This window comes from Mobula hypostoma, chromosome 1 (assembly GCF_963921235.1).
Source record: "Mobula hypostoma chromosome 1, sMobHyp1.1, whole genome shotgun sequence".
In the NCBI taxonomy this organism is placed as follows: domain Eukaryota; kingdom Metazoa; phylum Chordata; class Chondrichthyes; order Myliobatiformes; family Myliobatidae; genus Mobula; species Mobula hypostoma.
In genome coordinates this window covers 191,908,283-191,927,678 of record NC_086097.1, presented here as the reverse complement: position 1 = coordinate 191,927,678, position 19,396 = coordinate 191,908,283, and the positions used below count along the sequence as shown (strand labels likewise).

The following is a 19,396-nucleotide window of genomic DNA, read 5'->3' as shown; positions in this document are numbered from 1 at the left end:
CAACTATGAACTTATACTGGAGAAAATATAACCCCTGTAGGAATGACATTCATAACAGTGAAATACAACAACCACCAACCTACACTGGGCTTGTATGTGGTAAAGACAGGAGGCCAGCATTGTCAGGCCATGAGTGGCTGAGACAGCAACAATTTGATTGGAGATCCATCCACTATTTGCATGCCACATCCCCTGCAATAGAGAAAACCGAAAGTGAATTGAGAAGGGTACTGGATGATGCCACAGCAATGTTCAAGGATGGCTTTGAAAAATTCACACAGGCTAAGGGTAAAATAATGTTAGATGAAAATGCCACACCCAGGTTTTACAAAGCCTGTCATGTTTCTTATACCATCTGTGATAACGTAGCCAGTGAGCTAGATCACATGAGGGCTGAAGGAATTTTTTCCAAGGCTGAGTAGAGCCCATGGGCAATGTCAGTATTCCCTGTAGCCATGAAGAATGGGTCTGTCAGGATATGTGGTGATTCAAGTTCACCATCAATCCAGTACTGAAAGTAGATCAATACACTCAGCCCAGGATAGAGGATATCTTCGCAAACCTTTCTGGAGGAAAATACTTCAGCAAAGTGGAATTAACTGAGGCCTACTCCAGATGGAGATGGAGGAAGTGACCAAAGTGTTTCTCACCACCACCATAAACACTCACAAAGGATTTTATCACTATAATAGCTTACTTTTAGTGTAGCATCTGTACTTGCACACCTGCAGAAAGCAATAGACCAAGTGTTGCAAGTCTCTTCAGGCTCTCAATGTTACCTGGATGACATCATTTTTCCTGGTAAGGGTGATAAAGAGCACCTCAAAAATCTCAAGGAACTGTTAAAAAATTAGAAGATTATGGGCTGGGAACATGATGCAACAAGCATGAATTCTTTAAACTAAGCATCACTTGCTGTGGTCGTTACATTGACACTCAAGTGTGCTGAGAACATTCAAGCAGTGGTGGATGCCCCAAGGCAAAAGGACAGGTCACAGTTGTGGTCCTTTTAAAGATTTATCAATTACTATAACAGGGTCCTGCCAAACCTGCCCACTGTGATCCATCCCCGAACTCATTACTACAGAATGGGAAAAAATGGCAATGGACAAAATGGCGGAGGTGGTTTTCCAAAAGGCAAAGGAAATGGTGAGTCAAACATTGTATTCACACATTATGATCCACATCATCCAGTGAAGCTTGCCAATGACACCTTTCCTTATGGTATAGGTGCAATCATGCCAAATCTTCTGAGTGATGGATGTGAAAGCTCCATGGACTTTGCATCATGTTCCCTTATTGCTGCAGAGAGAAATCATGCACAGATTGACAGAGAGGCCTCAATTCTGGTTTGGGGTGTAAAGCATTTGAACCAGTGCTTGTATGGGAGAGATCATCAATCACTAGTATCCATTTTCAATCCACAGAAGTGTGTTCCACTCACAGCAGCAGAAAGAATGCAGGGGTGGGCTCTGTTTCCTGGAGGACAAAATTACAAGATCAAATTCAAGAGGCAAACTGATGGATTGTCCCACTTACACTTGGAAAATGATATACCTGCAAAATTTGCAGAAGAGGACACTCTTGGTGTCTATCCCTAATATAAATTAAAAGTCTGCAGGAAACATAAAGTTGTGGTGGTAGGGGATTTTAATTTTCCATACACTGATTGGGACTCCCAAACTGTTAGGGGTCTAGATGGTTTAGAGTTTGTAAAATGTGGTCAGGAAAGTTTTCTGAATCAATATATAGAGGGACCAACTGGAGGGGATGCAATATTGGATCTCCTGTTAGGAAACGAGTTAGGACAAGTGACAGAAGTCTGTGTAGGGGAGCACTTTGGTTCCAGTGATCATAACACCATGAGTTTCAATTTGATCATGGACAAGGATAGATCTGGTCCTAGGGTTGAGGTTCTGAACTGGAAGAAGGCCAAATTTGAAGAAATGAGAAAGGATCTAAAAAGCATGGATTGGGATAGGTTGTTCTCTGGCAAAAATGTGATTGGTAGGTGGGAAGCCTTCAAAGGGGAAATATTGAGAGTGCAGAGTTTGTATGTTCCTGTCAGGATTAAAGGCAAATTGAATAGGAATAAGGAACCTTGGTTCTCAAGGGATATTGCAACTCTGATAAAGAAGAAGAGGGAGTTGTATGAAATGTATAGGAAACAGGGAGTAAATCAGGTGCTTGAGGAGTATAAGAAGTGCAAGAAAATACTTAAGAAAGTAATCAGGAGGGCTAAAAGAAGACATGAGGTTGCCTTGGCAGTCAACGTGAAGGATAATCCAAAGAGTTTTTACAGGAATATTAAGACCAAAAGGATTGTAAGGGATAAAATTGGTCCTCTTAAAGATCAGAGTGGTCGGCTATGTGCAGAACCAAAGGAAATGGGGGAGATCTTAAATGGGTTTTTTGCGTCTGTATTTACTAAGGAAATTGGCATGAAGTCTATGGAATTGAGGGAATCAAGCAGTGAGATCATGGAAACTGTACAGATTGAAAAGGAGGAGGTGCTTGCTGTCTTGAGGAAAATTGAAGTGGATAAATCCCCAGGACCTGACAGAGTGTTCCCTCGGACCTTGAAGGAGACTAGTGTTGAAATTGCGGGGGCCCTGGCAGAAATATTTAAAATGTCGCTGTCTACGGGTGAGGTGCCAGAGGATTGGAGAGTGGCTCATGTTGTTCCATTGTTTAAAAAAGGATCGAAAAGTAATCTGAGAAATTATAGGCCGGTGAGTTTAACGTCGGTAGTGGGTAAGTTATTGGAGGGAGTACTAAGAGACAGAATCTACAAGCATTTGGATAGACTGAGACTTATTAGGGAGAGTCAACATGACTTTGTGCATGGTAGGTCATGTTTGACCAATCTATTGGAGTTTTTCGAGGAGGTTACCAGGAAAGTGGATGAAGGGAAGGCAGTGGATATTGTCTACATGGATTTCAGTAAGGCCTTTGACAAGGTCCTGCATGGGAGGTTAGTTAGGAGAATTCAGTCGCTAGGTATACATGGAGAAGTGGTAAATTGGATTAGACATTGACTCGATGGAAGAAGCCAAAGAGTGGTGGTAGAGAATTGCTTCTCTGAGTGGAGGCCTGTGACTAGTGGTGTGCCACAGGGATCAGTGCTGGGTCCTTTGTTATTTGTCATCTATATCAATGATCTGGATGATAATGTGGTATATTGGATCAGCAAATTTGCTGATGATACAAAGATTGGAGGTGTAGGAAGGTTTTCAGAGCCTGCAGAGGGACTTGGACCAGCTGGAAAAATGGGCTGAAAAATGGCAGATGGAGTTTAATACAGACAAGTGTGAGGTATTGCACGTTGGAAGGACAAACCAAGGTAGAACATACAGGGTTAATGGTAAGGCACTGAGGAGTGCAGCAGAACAGAGGGATCTGGGAATACAGATACAAAGTTCCCTAAAAGTGTCGTCACAAGTAGATAGGGTCGTAAAGAGAGCTTTTGGTACATTGGCCTTTATTAATCAAAGTATTGAGTATAAGAGCTGGAATGTTATGATGAGGTTGTATAAGGCATTGGTGAGGCCAGATCTGGAGTATTGTGTTCAGTTTTGGTCACCAAATTACAGGAAGGATATAAATAAGGTTGAAAGAATGCAGAGAAGGTTTACAAGGATGTTGCCAGGACTTGAGAAACTCAGTTACAGAGAAAGGTTGAAAAGGTTAGGACTTTATTCCCTGGAGCGTAGAAGAATGAGGGGAGACTTGATAGAGGTATATAAAATTATGATGGGTATAGATAGAGTGAATGCAAGCAGGCTTTTTCCACTGAGGCAAGGGGAGAAAAAAACCAGAGGACATGGGTTAAGGGTGAGGGGGGAAAAGTTTAAAGGGAACATTGGGGGGGGTTCTTCACACAGAGAGTGGTGGGAGTATGGAATGAGCTGCCAGATGAGGTGGTAAATGCGGGTTCTTTTTTAACATTTAAGAATAAATTGGACAGATACATGGCTGGGCGGTGTATGGAGGGATATGGTCCATGTGTAGGTCAGTGGGACTAGGCAGAAAATGGTTCGGCACAGCCAAGAAAGGCCAAAAGGCCTGTTTCTGTGCTGTAGTTTCTATGGTTTTCTCTGGTTTCTATTACATCAGAGATGATCCAAAAGGAAGCCAGAAAAGACTCCACACAGTCTCATCTCTACATAGCTATCCAAAATGTCTTTGATGTGCAGCAGGAATTTCAGTTCCCCTATTTCACTAGTGCTGGGATGAACTTAGCCTTGACAGATATGCTGCATGTGGGGATTGAGAGTTGCACCATCCAAGCTGAGAGTTAAAGTGTTGGAGGATCTACGTGTCAGTCATCTAGGCATTGATAACATAAGCTCAAAGCTTTGTCTGGTGGCCTAGGATAGATCAGAAGATCGAGATGCTTCCCATGCACTGTTTGGGATGACAACATGTCCAGAAGATGCCAAGAGCAGTGCCTCTCCTGGGTCATTTCTTGTATTCCTGGGTCATCTCTTGTGTTATGCTTGGATCTCCTGAAACCCAATCTCAGAGGAGTATGCAGTTGAGACAAATTGAGGGCTCCTCAAACAAGGAGTGTTTTGATGTTTCACTCCTGGATAAGCAGCTCTGGCAAGGGATTACAAAGGTGATCAGAAGTGGTTACTTCGAAAGATTGAGGATAGAATTAGACCACTCTCCTACAGAGTGTAGATTGCATCTGATGTCACCTGGAGATGACACATGGATTAGTTGAGGAGAGTAGAGACAATTATTAGAGACGAAAGGTGTCCAGAGCTGTCAGAACAACTTCCTGCAGTCCCAGAGTCAACTCCTACAACCACCACGGAGGAAGCCCCAGAACTTGAGATTGTTTCACAGCCACAAGTCTCACATGCCAAGTAGAGTGACCCCCTTGTCAGGAAAGACATTATCCCACAAGAATAAGAAAGCCTCCACACCAATTAAATATTTAAGCCTGAATGGTACATTTAAAATTTACTGTGCTTTGGATGTCTATATAGTAGTTGTATTATATAGTATACTCTATACAGAATATAAAAGTTTACAAGTTGAGAAGTATTCTATATTGATTTGGAGTTTAAAGCTAAGGAGTGTTGTTTGTTTAGCATTTCAGTAATATTGCAAATATATTGTTTGATTAAGTATTCTTTGTTGCTTAAATAATTCATTAAGGTTTATGTAAAAGTATGTAAATGGCATACATCATTATGCCAACATGTCATATGTGCACGTCTCATTAAAGTAAAAACAAAGTTAAGAAGTACACACATTATTCCTGGTCTCCTGTGTTTTTATTTCAATTAGTTTTGGAGTTACAAAACATAACACTGAAGTTTTCCTTCCTAAGTGATACAGATTCACCTTAATGTAATTTATATTCAGAGAATATCTTGAGAAAGAAATGATACCTCTTTCATACAGCCTCGAAGGTGGTATAACCAAATTCCCAATGAAACAAGTTCTGCACTTGGATATTTGACTTGAGCCTGCAGGCTGTCTAGGACACAACAGATTCTGCAGATGTTGGAAATCCAGAATAACATATACAAACTGCTGGAAGAACTCAGCAGGTCAAGGCAGCATCTACTGAAAGGAATAAATGTTGACTGTTTATTCTTTCACAAAGATGCTGGCTAACCTGCTGAGTTCCTCCAGCATTTTGTGTGTATTACTCGTTTCTTGGATCCAGAATCCGTTGCATAACGGTGGGATAGTGGAGGTTTTTAGCTGTTCAACAAATCCTACTGTCATTTGGGTCAATTTCAGTCATGCAGTGATCAGAAAATCAATATATCCATATCACATAGGATAAAGCAGCAAGAAAGGTGGGCAGCTGGTACACTGCCAAGATCCTGATATAATTAATATGTAACAGGCAGCCCAAAAATACAGAATACACTGTTAATCAGCTTTTCGTGACCCAGCAGAGTACTGAGTTATGGCAGCACTCTTGATCTTGGAAGATTTATTTGGGCTGCACACTGCTATGGAATATGCCTTGCCCTCTGTTATTGTCTTATGGGAAGGAGTGATACACACAGCTCAGTTGGGACAGACTGTCCGCAAGGGCTGTTGTTGGACAATCTGAGGCAAGAAGATGGCCATGTAGTACACTACTGTTGGGATCATGGTTGTACCATAACATACCATGGTTCTGAAAGAGGTAACTGAAAGATTGTGGAGTTATTAGTAATGATCTTTCAACAATCACAAGATTCTGGAATGGGTCTGGAAGACTGGGAAATTGAAAATGTCACTCTGCTCTCCAAGAAGGGAGAGAGACAGAAGAGAGGAAACTATAGCCGAATAAGTCTGACCTCAGTGGTTGGGAAGATGTTGAATTTGATTAATAAGGACGAGGTCTCAAGGTACTTGGAAGTGCATGATAAAATAGACCACAGTCAGCATAATTTCCTCAAGGGAAAATCTTGCCTGACAAATCTGTTGGAATTCCTTGAAGAAATAACAAGCAGAATAGATAAAGGAGAATCAGTTGATGTTGCGTACATGGATTTGCAGAAGGCTTTTGACAAGGTGCCACACATGAGGTTGCTTCACAAGCTATGAGCCCATGGTATTAAAGGAAAGATTCTAGCATGAATAAAGCAGTGGCTGATTGGCAGGAGGCAAAGTGTGGGAATGAAGGGACCCTTTCCTGGTTGTCAGCTGGTGACTAGTGGTGCTCCACAGGAGTCTGTGTTGGGACTGATTCTATTTACGTTATATGTCAATGAATTGGATGATGGAATTGGTAGCTTTGTTGTAAAGTTTGCAAATGATATGAATATAGGTGGAGGGGCAGGTTCCTAATGAAGGAGGTACTGAATAAAGTGGCTACCGAGTGTATATTCCAGCACAGGGGAAACGTCTAGAGCTTTAAGCAAGGTGCTAGTGCATCGCCCTAACATTGAGCCACACTTCTTTTCTCCCTTCCTTACTACTTGCTTTTTATATTTCCATTGAAAAGAAGTTAGCCTGTTATTGATTATGCCTTTTTAATGAGGTGTACTGTATATAGCAAATAAATTTAAGGTTTGCCAAATTATTCTTTTTTTTCATAAATACAATGGTAGTTCAAGGGTCAATTAAGTATGAAATGTCAACATTGTCAAATTACTACATTTAAAAATTGCCCATCAAAAACTGGAATTTGGACTATTTAGTCACGATACAGCAAACACAATCTTAAACTGGTTTCTTTCCTGTCTACAATTTGTTGCTCTGAAACGCTGGTGAGATTCAAAGTGTTGCTTTCCACTTCTTATTTGTTAAATTTACTGCATTTTAGCAACCCCTGATATTGTACTGGGGTTACTGTATCTTATTAAATCTGTGTTCTACAGCTCCAATAATTCTTTAAAACAATCCTAATTTCTATAAACTTCTAATGAAAATAGATTTGTGAAGATAAATATTGATGGAGTTCCTGTAACTAAAGAAAAATTTCTTTCATGCTGATAAGTAGGTCATGGGATAAATATATTCTGAGAATTAACACAGAGCAATGTGTTGGTTTCACTGTGGTGAATAAATGCCAGCTAATTCAGCAAAAGGAGTTGAGAATTAGAATAAAGGTCACATATTATATTACAACTGCCATATAAAAAGCACAGGAACTCTTTTTTTTCTTTTAGGCAGGCCTCTGTGATTGAAAACAAGTTAATTCCTCTCTGGTTTTGTGGGTTCTATAGTGAGCAACGTGAGAACAGCCCACTTGTTCACTGATGGGCTGGGGTGTGGCTTGTGAGGATGGTCCACCTCTCCCACCATTTATGTGGAGTCGCTGTGATTCAGGACTTCAGGGATATCCAGGTTATGTTGTACGTTTTTATTCTATTTGGAGACTCCCAGGAATAAGTGGAGATGTTTAGAAAGGTTTTGAGACCTCCTGGAAAATGCTCCTCTGTCGTGGGAGTCTGGTATTGGGCAAATGAATTTTGTGATCTGTGTATAACCAGGAATGAATACTAGGGATTATGGTTTGCTTATCCTTCCAGTGAACTTGGAGAATTTTGCAGAGACAATGGTGGTGTGTTAGGATATGCACTAGAGGCATATGCTGTAGAAGAGCAAGGATCATTGCTGCTTGATATGCCATATGTTTTGTGTCAGGTGCTAAGCCTTGATCTTCAAATAACCTTTTCCTCAGTAGACCAAATGCTGTGCTGGTATGTGGAAGCAGAGGGAGGTTTCATCCAGAATGCCTACATGCTTTGAGAGATAGCTGATGATACCTGCGTAGTGGCTAGCATGATGCTATCACAGCTCGGGGCACTGAGTTCAGAGTTCATCTGTAAGAAGTCTGTACATCCTCCCCATGGAATCCATTGGTGTTCTCTGGGTTCTCCAGTTTCTTCCCACAGTTCAAAGGTAGTAGGTTAATTGGTCTTTGTAAACTGTCCCGTGATTAGCTTAGGGTTAAATCGGGGAATGCTGAGCTGTGCGGTTCAAAGGATTGGAAGGGTTTCCTCTGCACTGTATCTCTAAATAAAATATGTAGAGTATAAATGTGGAAAACAGTCCCCATTTTGCAGGGTGTGAATCTTTATTGTTGGAACCACAATTAAAGTTATTGACAATCTCGAACAGAATGAAAGTGGCTCGACTTGTCTGAAAACAAGAAAATAAATCCACAATATACATTGGGTGCTCTAACAAAGCTAACTCATAACCAATGGGGACTACAATGTGTCTCATGGTTACTCAATGTACCCACCATTTGTAGTATCTACATGAGGTGCTACCTCAAAAGACAACATCAATCATTAGAAATTCCCTCCATCCAGACCAAGCTCTCTTCTCACTGCTACCATCGGGCAGGAGGTTCAGAAGCCTGAAGTCCCTCAACATAAGGTTCAAAAACAGTTCCTGATGAAGGGTCTCAGCCTGAAACGTCGACTGTGCTTCTTCCTATGGATGCTGTCTGGGCTGCTGCGTTCCACCAGCATTTAGTGTGTGTTGCTTGAATTTCCAGCATCTGCAGATTTCCTCGTGTTTGCATTCTTTCCTTCATCCATTTGGCTCTTGAACCAATCTGCACAAAATGCTGGAGGAACTCAGCAGGCCAGGCAGCATCTATGGAAAAGCATTTTATGTGCGTTGCTGGGGATTTCCAGCATTCGCAAATTTTCTCCTATAGTAAAACCATGACCACTTTTCACAATAAAGGACTTTGCACTAATTATGTTCTGTATTATATAATTTATTTTTAATTTAAGTTTTCCTTGTGAGTGTTGTCTATCTGATGCTGTTTGCCTGTGATACTACCGCATGTAATTTTTTCTTTGCACTATGTATGACAATAAACTCATCTTTGACATTGACTTTGCTGTGCCCTTAGTAACTTACCACAGCATCTCATGGTTTTACATCCAATATTTATAGGCAAATTTAATTGATCAAAAGGACTTTAGACTTTTCTTAGATGTATTAGCAAACAAAAATATAAAAACTTTGTTTTCAGGAGCTTTTTCAAAAGACAAGGGAAGTGGAACCGTAGGAAAGATTTTGACAGGGAATTCCAGAGTTTAGGATAATGATGGGAATTAAGGAACTGAGTTACCTTTGAGGTTTATGGGAATAGAAGAAATGATGATGTGCAGGATGATGAAGTTATTGATGACTATGTGCCTTCAACACTGTTCTTTTCTTGCATGTATACCAATGCCACAGTTCTTTCCCACTAGAGCAAAAAGGAGGAAATCAAAGGATGGTGAGAGAAGCAAAGGAGTTCCAGGGAAGTAAAATATGGAACATAGGACAGTGAATCAGAGAAAAGAAAGTAATTATGGTCCCTATAATGATGACTTCCAAGAGATCATCTCCTCACAGAATCAGCTGATGCAGTTATTTCTGCCACCCACTGGTTGGACTCTGCCTCCTGTCATGAGATTTTCTGTCTTGCAAAACAGAAGTAAATGTGATGTGTGGTAAACATATTCATGTGATTAGTGACGGGGTTAAAAGAATATGAGGTGTTGAAACTGTATGATGCAGATATTTGTGCAGCATAGTTAGTGTGTGTGAAGGTAAGCTGAGTTATTTAGGCATTAGGGAAAAGTGCTGATTGCTAAATCAGTGGTGGCATTGCAAATTACAAATGCAGATTATCTTATTGTCATATACACTAGAGTGCAGTGAAATGCCTTGCTCACTTGAAGGTCACCAAGTGCAAAGCAACAGAACAGTCCAAGGTATAACATTGTAATCTGAGACAGTGAAACAAGAAATGTTAAAATGTCAGTTATGAAATAAATGAGGGAAGTAGAATTAAGAATCCAAGAAATTGACAGCACCACTGGAAATTTAAAAGAGGTGATCATTTCAGTTGTCTGATAGCAGTGGAGGAGAAGTCGTTTTGACTCTGGTTGTCTGGACTTTCAATCTCCTACATTTTTTTCCAGAAGGTGAAAAGAGAAAAGGGAATAGTCAGAGACGCAGGCATCCTCAATGATGCTATTAGCTTTCCTGTGGGTGGACTGGATGGAAGGAAGTGACAGATCTCTGGTGGACTGGGCAGTGATGGCAGATTAATCAATACCCGATGCTTGAGATATATCTTATGGGATATTGGACAGCTCATTCCATGGTGACTAACATGAGATTATTAAACCTTTTTCTTCATTAATATTAGATCAAGAAACTTGGGTCTTACCTACTGCACTGATTAACAAACACATCTGCTTCCACTGTCAATACAATATGTGTCCGAGGTTTGGGGCTGGGGCAGGAGCTGCCCATCTTCTTTGGAAACGACACGTGTCTTTTCCTCTCCACATTCTGTTTTTGGTTATCATTGGATACAATTGAGTCATAGAGCACCACAATACAAAAACTGACTGTTCGGCCCATTTAGTCCATACTGAACTGTTATTCTGCCTAGTCCCATCAACCTGCATTGGGACCATAGCCTTCCACACCCCTCTTATTCATGTAATTATCCAAACTTCTTTTAAATGTTGAAATTGAAACTACATCTATAACTTCATCTGGGCAGCTCATTCCACACTCCCACCGCCCTCAGAGTAAAGAAGTTCCCCTAATATTCCCTTTAAACATTTCACTATTCACCCTTAATCTATGACCTTTAGTTCTAATCTCACCCAACCTCAGTGGAAAAAGCCTGCTTGCACTTACCTTATCTGTACCCCGCATAATTTTGTATGTCTTTATCAAATCCCTCTTCAACCTTTTTTACATTCCAGGGAATAAATTCCTTTCCCTTTGACTCAGGTCCTCAAGTTTTGGTTAAAAAAATATGTAAAGTTTCTCTGCACTCTATAACTTATTTCCAGTGGGTGACTAGAACTGCATACAACACTGCAAATTAGGCCTCACCGATGTCTTATACAACTCCAATACAACATCCCAACTCCTGTACTCAGTACTTCGGTTTATGAAGGTCAATGTGCCAAAAGCTCCTTTTACAACTATATCTACCTGTAATACCACTTTCAAAGAATTATAGAAATGTATTCGCAGATACTTCTGTTCCACCATACTCCTCAGTGCCCTACTGTTCATTGTGGATGTTCCACACTGGTTTGTCCTCCCAAAGTCCTCAGACTCATCCGTATTAAATTCCATCAGCCATTTTTCAGCGCATTATAGCAACACTTACAGTACACTGGATGAACTCAGCAGGTCGGGCAGCATCAGTGGAAATGATGAGTCGACGTTTTGGGCCGGAACCCTTCGTCAGGACTGAAGAATGAAGGAGGTGGAAGGATTTGAAGAATGCTTGTAGTTCCAGTTGAAAGAACAGTAATTTGAAAGACAAAGGGGTGGGGGAGGGGAAGCATTGACGTCATAGGCAGGAAAACAATGGGTAGTAGAAGAAGGAGGCGGAAACATGAGGGAGGTGATAGGCCTCAAAGCCCTCCACTACTTCCTGGATAATAGACCTCACCAGTTCCCCACTACCACTACCCTCCTCCGGTTGGCGAAACTGGTTCTCACACTTAATAACATCTCTTTTGGCTCTTCCCACTTTCTTCAGACTAAGGGTGTAGCTATGGGAACTCGCATGGGACCCAGCTACGCCTGCCCCTTCATTGGTTATGTGGAACAGTCTGTGCTCCAAACCTATTCTGGTACTGCTCCCCAACTTTGCCTTCGGTACATTGACAACTACATTGGTGCTATTTCCTGCACCCATGCTGAGCTCGTCAATTTCATCAACTTTACTTGAAACTTCCACCCAGCCCTAAAATTCACTTGATCTATCTCAGACACTTCTCTCCCCTTTCTCAATGTCTTGGTCTCCATCTTTGGAGACAGACTGTCCACTGACATCTTCTACAAGCCCACTGACTCTCATAACTACCTCAACTATACCTCTTCCCACCCCGCCACATGTAAAAATGCCATTCCCTATTCCCAGTTCCTCCGTCTCCGCCGCATCTGCTCCCAGGATGAGGCTTTCCGTTCCAGGACATCTCAAATGTCCTCTTTCTTTAAGGATCGTGGTTTCCCTTCTACGGTGATCAATGATGCCTTCACTCGCATCTCCTCCATTTCCCGCACTTCGGCCCTCACCCTATCTTCCTGCCACCACAACAGGGACAGAGTTCCCCTTGTCCTCACGTACCACCCCACCAGCCTCTGGATCCAGCACATTATCCTCCGCAACTTCCGCCACCTTCAACAAGACCCCACCACTAAGCACATCTTTCCCTCTCCACCCCTCTCCGCTTTCCGTAGGGATCGATCTCTCCGTGGCTCACTTGTCCGCACGTCCATCCCCACGGATCTCCCACCCGGCACTTATCCCTGTAGGCGTAAGTGCTACACCTGTCCCTACACCTTCTCTTTTGTCACCATTCAGAGCCCCAAACAATCTTTCCAGGTGAGGCCACACTTCACTTGTGAATCTGTCGGGGTCATCTATTGCATCCGGTGCTCCCGGTGCGACCTCCTCTACATCGGTGAAACCCGACATAGATGGGGGGACCGCTTCGTCGAGCACCTCCACTCCGTCCGCCACGACAGACAAGATCTCTCGGTAGCCACCCACTTCAACTCTGCTTCCCATTCCCATTCAGATATGTCCATACATGACCTCCTCTACTGCCATAATGAGGTTAAACTCAGGTTGGAGGAGCAACACCTCATATACCGTCTAGGTAGTCTCCAGCTCCTTGGTATGAACATAGAATTCTCCAACTTCCGGTAATTCCACCGCCCCCCTCCCCGTTCCTCTATCCCTATTTCACTCTACCCCCTCCCCCAGCTCCCTCATGGTTCCACCTCCTTCTTCTACTACCCATTGTTTTCCTGCCTATGACGTCAATGCTTCCCCTCCCCCACCCCTTTGTCTTTCAAATGACTGGTCTTTCAACTGGAACTACAAGCATTCTTCAAATCCTTCGACTTCCTTCATTCTTCAGTCCTGATGAAGGGTTCCGGCCCGAAACGTCGACTCATCATTTCCACTGATGCTGCCCGACCTGCTGAGTTCATCCAGCATACGGTAAGTGTTGCTTTGATCACAGCATTTGCAGATTATTTTGTGTTTCACCACATTATTACAACTGTTCCAGACCCACGGCTTGATTTGATAGCCTTCCTTATTGTCGACTATACCCATAATCTGGTGTCATCCGCAAATTTGCTGATCCAGTTAACCACATTATCATCCAGATCATTGATATAGATGACCAACAATAACAGACCCGCACTGGTCTGTGCAGCACTCCATTAGACACAGGCCTCTGGTCAGGGAGGCAACCGTTTACTACCACTCTCTGGCTTCTCCCACGATATAAATGGATGGATGATGAAAGGCCTTCAGACTCTACAGCATTCCTCGACCGCATGATCAACTATATTTAAAAATAGTTAGGTGCTGGATATACAGTTCTGTGTTACCATGATTTTAAACTCTCCCCTGCCAAAAGCTGAGCAATCACTGCCCAGATTTTGAAACTTTCAGGGTTCTAAATGCATCTCTCCACAACAGTTTTCCATTCAAAACCTGCTGATAATCCCTTTTTAGCCACCAATCAGGAGGTGTCAGCATAATTTAAACACATACTCACTGGCGCAACAATCTATTAATCAACATCTTCAAATGCCAATTAGGAGAACACTAACTGAAAATGATAATAACAGTGGATGTAATGTGGCCTCCTCTGTATTTTATTCGGCTGTACTTCCTAAAATATTTTTTCTTTATTATTTTATTTCGAGCCATCATAAATGTCAAATACAAATTGGTATGTTACTTTCAGCCAAATGGCATTTAAAGGGACATGGCACTATGATTCTATGTTATTAAACTACTAGTTTAAAATCAGCATTACGCTAAACGGTTTTACATAAAACCCTTAAATGCTTATTTAGCTTTCCATTAAGAGGATCGTAGAATTTGTTTCAAGTACTCCACAAAGTTGTCAACTTCAACAACCTCTCAATTCTCTAAGAAAGAGCCTTATCCATCCATTACTTGCACATTTTTGCCTAAAGAAAAGGACATCAGAGGCAACATAAAGAGGATTCATTGGGCCAATTCCTGCCAAAGAGGGTTGCTGTATCAAGAGATACTAGAAGGTTTGGATCTGTACTCCATAGAGTTTAGAAGAATGAGGAGTGACTTTATATAAGCATATAGAAACATAGAAACATAGAAAATAGGTGCAGGAGTAGGCCATTCGGCCCTTCGAGCCTGCACCGCCATTCAGTATGATCATGGCTGATCATCCAACTCAGAACCCTGTACGAGCCTTCCCTCCATACCCACTGATCCCTTTAGCCACAAGGGCCATATCTAACTCCCTCTTAAATATAGCCAATGAACTGGCCTCAACTGTTTCCTGTGGCAGAGAATTCCACAGGATCACCACTCTCTGTGTGAAGAAGTTTTTCCTAATCTCGGTCCTAAAAGGCTTCCCCTTTATCCTCAAACTGTGACCTCTCGTACTGGACTTCCCCAACATCGGGAACAATCTTCCTGCATCTAGCCTGTCCAATCCCTTTAGGATTTTATACATTTCAATAAGATCCCCCCTCAATCTTCTAAATTCCAACGAGTATAAGCCTAGTCGATCCAGTCTTTCATCATATGAAAGTCCTGCCATCCCAGGAATCAATCTGGTGAACCTTCTTTGTACTCCTTCTATGGCAAGAATGTCTTTCCTCAGATTAGGGGACCAAAACTGCACACAATACTCCAGGTGTGGTCTCACCAAGGCCTTGTACAACTGCAGTTGTACCTCCCTGCTCCTGTACTCAAATCCTCTTTCTATGAATGCCAGCATACCATTCGCCTTTTTCGCCACCTGCTGTACCTGCATGCTCACTTTCAATGACTGGTATATAACGACACTCAGGTCTCGTTGCACCTCCCCTTTTCCTAATCGGCCACCATTCAGATAATAATCTGTTTTCCTGTTTTTGCCACCAAAGTGGATAACCTCACATTTATCCACATTAAATTGCATCTGCCATGACTTTGCCCACTCACCTAACATAGAAACATAGAAACATAGAAAATAGGTGCAGGAGTAGGCCATTCGGCCCTTCGAGCCTGCACCGCCATTTATTATGATCATGGCTGATCATCCAACTCAGAACCCCGCCCCAGCCTTCCCTCCATACCCCCTGACCCCCATAGCCACAAGGGCCATATCTAACTCCCTCTTAAATATAGCCAATGAACTGGCCTCAACTGTTTCCTGTGGCAGAAAATTCCACAGATTCACCACTCTCTGTGTGAAGAAGTTTTTCCTAATCTCGGTCCTAAAAGGCTTCCCCTCTATCCTCAAACTGTGGCCCCTCGTTCTGGACTTCCCCAACATCAGGAACAATCTTCCTGCATCTAGCCTGTCCAATCCCTTTAGGATTTTATACGTTTCAATCAGATCCCCCCTCAATCTTCTAAATTCCAACGAGTACAAGCCCAGTTCATCCAGTCTTTCTTCATATGAAAGTCCTGCTATTCCAGGAATCAATCTGGTGAACCTTCTTTGTACTCCCTCTATGGCAAGGATGTCTTTCTTCAGATTAGGGGACCAAAACTGCACACAATACTCCAGGTGCGGTCTCACCAAGGCCTTGTACAACTGCAGTAGTACCTCCCTGCTTCTGTACTCGAATCCTCTCGCTATAAATGCCAGCATACCATTCGCCTTTTTCACCGCCTGCTGTATCTGCATGCCCACTTTCAATGACTGGTGTATAATGACACCCAGGTCTCGTTGCACCTCCCCTTTTCCTAATCGGCCACCATTCAGATAATAATCTGTTTTCCTATTTTTGCCACCAAAGTGGATAACTTCACATTTATCCACATTAAATTGCATCTGCCATGAATTTGCCCACTCACCCAACCTATCCAAGTCACCCTGCATCCTCTTAGCATCCTCCTCACAGCTAACACTGCCACCCAGCTTCGTGTCATCTGCAAACTTGGAGATGCTGCATTTAATTCCCTCATCCAAGTCATTAATATATATTGTAAACAACTGGGGTCCCAGCACTGAGCCTTGCAGTACCCCACTAGTCACCGCCTGCCATTCTGAAAAGGTCCCGTTTATTCCCACTCTTTGCTTCCTGTCTGCTAACCAGTTCTCCATCCACATCAATACCTTACCCCCAATACCGTGTGCTTTAAGTTTGCACACTAATCTCCTGTGTGGGACCTTTTGAAAATCCAAATATACCACATCCACTGGTTCTCCCCTATCCACTCTACTAGTTACATCCTCAAAAAATTCTATGAGATTCGTCAGACATGATTTTCCTTTCACAAATCCATGCTGACTTTGTCCGATGATTTCACCGCTTTCCAAATGTGCTGTAATCACATCCTTGATAACTGATCCAGCAGTTTCTCCACCACCGACGTTAGGCTAACCGGTCTATAATTCCCCGGTTTCTCTCTCCCTCCTTTTTTAAAAAGTGGGGTTACATTAGCCACCCTCCAATCCTCAGGAACTAGTCCAGAATCTAATGAGTTTTGAAAAATTATCACTAATGCATCCACTATTTCTTGGCCTACTTCCTTAAGCACTCTAGGATGCAGACCATCTGGCCCTGGGATTTATCTGCCTTCAATCCCTTCAATTTACCTAACACCACTTCCCTACTAACCTGTATTTCGCTCAGTTCCTCCATTTCACTGGACCCTCTGTCCCCTACTATTTCTGGAAGATTATTTATGTCCTCCTTAGTGAAGACAGAACCAAAGTAATTATTCAATTGGTCTGCCATGTCCTTGCTCCCCATAATCAATTCACCTGTTTCTGTCTGCAGGGGACCTACATTTGTCTTTACCAGTCTTTTCCTTTTTACATATCTATAAAAGCTTTTACAGTCAGTTTTTATGTTCCCTGCCAGTTTTCTCTCATAATCTTTTTTCCCCTTCCTAATTAAGCCCTTTGTCCTCCTCTGCTGAACTCTGAATTTCTCCCAGTCCTCAGGTGAGCCACTTTCTCTGGCTAATTTGTATGCTTCTTCTTTGGAATTGATACTATCCCTAATTTCTCTTGTCAGCCACGGGTGCACTACCCTCCTTGATTTATTCTTTTTCCAAACTGGGATGAACAATTGTTGTAGTTCATCCATGCAACCTTTAAATGCTTGCCATTGCATATCCACCGTCAATCCTTTAAGTGTCATTTGCCAGTCTATCTTAGCTAATTCACGTCTTATACCTTTAAAGTTACCCCTCTTTAAGTTCAGAACCTTTGTTTCTGAATTAACTATGTCACTCTCCATCTTAATGAAGAATTCCACCATATTATGGTCACTCTTACCCAAGGGGCCTCTCACGACAAGATCGCTAATTAACCCTTCCTCATTGCTCAAAACCCAGTCTAGAATAGCCTGCTCTCTAGTTGATTCCTCGACATGTTGGTTCAAAAAACCATCCTGCATACATTCCAAGAAATCCTCTTCCTCAGCACCTTTACCAATTTGATTCACCCAATCTACATGTAGATTGAAGTCACCCATTATAACTGCTGTTCCTTTATTGCACACATTTCTAATTTCCTGTTTAATACCATCTCCGACCTCACTACTACTGTTAGGTGGCCTGTACACAACTCCCACCGATCCAGGTCACCCTGCATCCTCTTAGCATCCTCCTCACAGCTAACACTGCCGCCCAGCTTCGTGTCATCCGCAAACTTGGAGATGCTGCATTTAATTCCCTCATCTAAGTCATTAATATATATTGTAAACAACTGGGGTCCCAGCACTGAGCGTTGCGGTACCCCACCAGTCACTGTCTGCCATTCTGAAAAGGTCCCATTTATTCCCACTCTTTGCTTCCTGTCTGCCAACAAATTCCCTATCCACATCAATACCTTACCCCCAACACCGTGTGCTTTAAGTTTGCACACTAATCTCCTGTTTGGGACCTTGTCAAAAGCCTTTTGAAAATCCAAATATACCACCTCCACTGGTTCTCCCCTATCCACTCTACTAGTTACATCCTCAAAAAATTCTATGAGATTCGTCAGACATGATTTTCCTTTCACAAATTCATGCTGACTTTGTTCAATGATTTCACCACTTTCCAAATGTGCTGTAATCACATCCTTGACAACTGACTGTAGCATTTTCCCCACCACCGACGTTAGGCTAACCGGTCTATAATTCCCCGGTTTCTCTCTCCCTCATTTTTTAAAAAGTGGGGTAATATCTGCCAGTCTCCAATCCTCAGGAACTAGTCCAGAATCTAAAGAGTTTTGAAAAATTATCACTAATGCTTCCACTATTTCTTGGGCTACTTCCTTAAGCACTCTGGGATGTAGACCATCTGGCCCTAGGGATTTATCTGCCCTTAATCCCTTCAATTTACCTAACACCACTTCCCTACTAACATATATTTCCCCCAGTTCCTCCATCTCACTAGACCCTTTGTCCCCTACTATTTCTGGAAGATTATTTATGTCCTCCTTAGTGAAGACAGAACCAAAGTAGTTATTTAATTGGTCTGTCATGTCCTTGCTCCCCATAATCAATTCACCTGTTTCTGTCTGTAGGGGACCTACATTTGTCAACGAATCTTTTTCTTTTCACATATCTATAAAAGCTTTTACAGTCAGTTTTTATGTTCCCTGCCAGTTTTCTCTCATAATCTTTTTTCCGTTTGCTAATTAAGCCCTTTGTCCTCCTCTGCTGGACTTTGAATTTCTCCCAGTCCTCAGGTGAGCTGCTTTTTCTGGCTAATTTATATGCTTTTTCTTTGGAATCGATACTATCCCTAATTTCCCTTGTCAGCCACAGGTGCACTACCTTCCCTGATTTATTCTTTTGCCAAACTGGGATTCTAAAGGGGCATGACAGGATAGGTTTGAGATGTTGTCAGTTGTGGGAGGGTCTCAAGCAAGAGAAATAGCTACAAAATAAAGGACCATTCATTTAAAATGTTGGAATGTGTATGGTCATG

General features: G+C 42.2%; 1 protein-coding gene and 1 long non-coding RNA gene across 5 annotated transcripts in view; one reads left to right on the top strand and one right to left on the bottom strand.

Moving 5' to 3' along the window:
• Positions 1 to 19,396, top strand: part of si:dkey-181m9.8 (E3 ubiquitin-protein ligase RNF31) — a 153,646-nt gene that overhangs the window by 17,389 nt on the left and 116,861 nt on the right. The window lies entirely within an intron of this gene.
• The window catches only part of LOC134353768 (uncharacterized), a 74,346-nt gene that overhangs the window by 49,094 nt on the left and 5,856 nt on the right, over positions 1 to 19,396 (bottom strand). The window contains exon 3 of one of the 2 annotated variants that reach the window (XR_010019674.1): positions 80 to 192. This is a non-coding gene — a long non-coding RNA (uncharacterized LOC134353768). The remainder of the gene's footprint in view (positions 1 to 79; positions 193 to 19,396) is intronic. The other variant, XR_010019673.1, reaches the window with a different exon arrangement.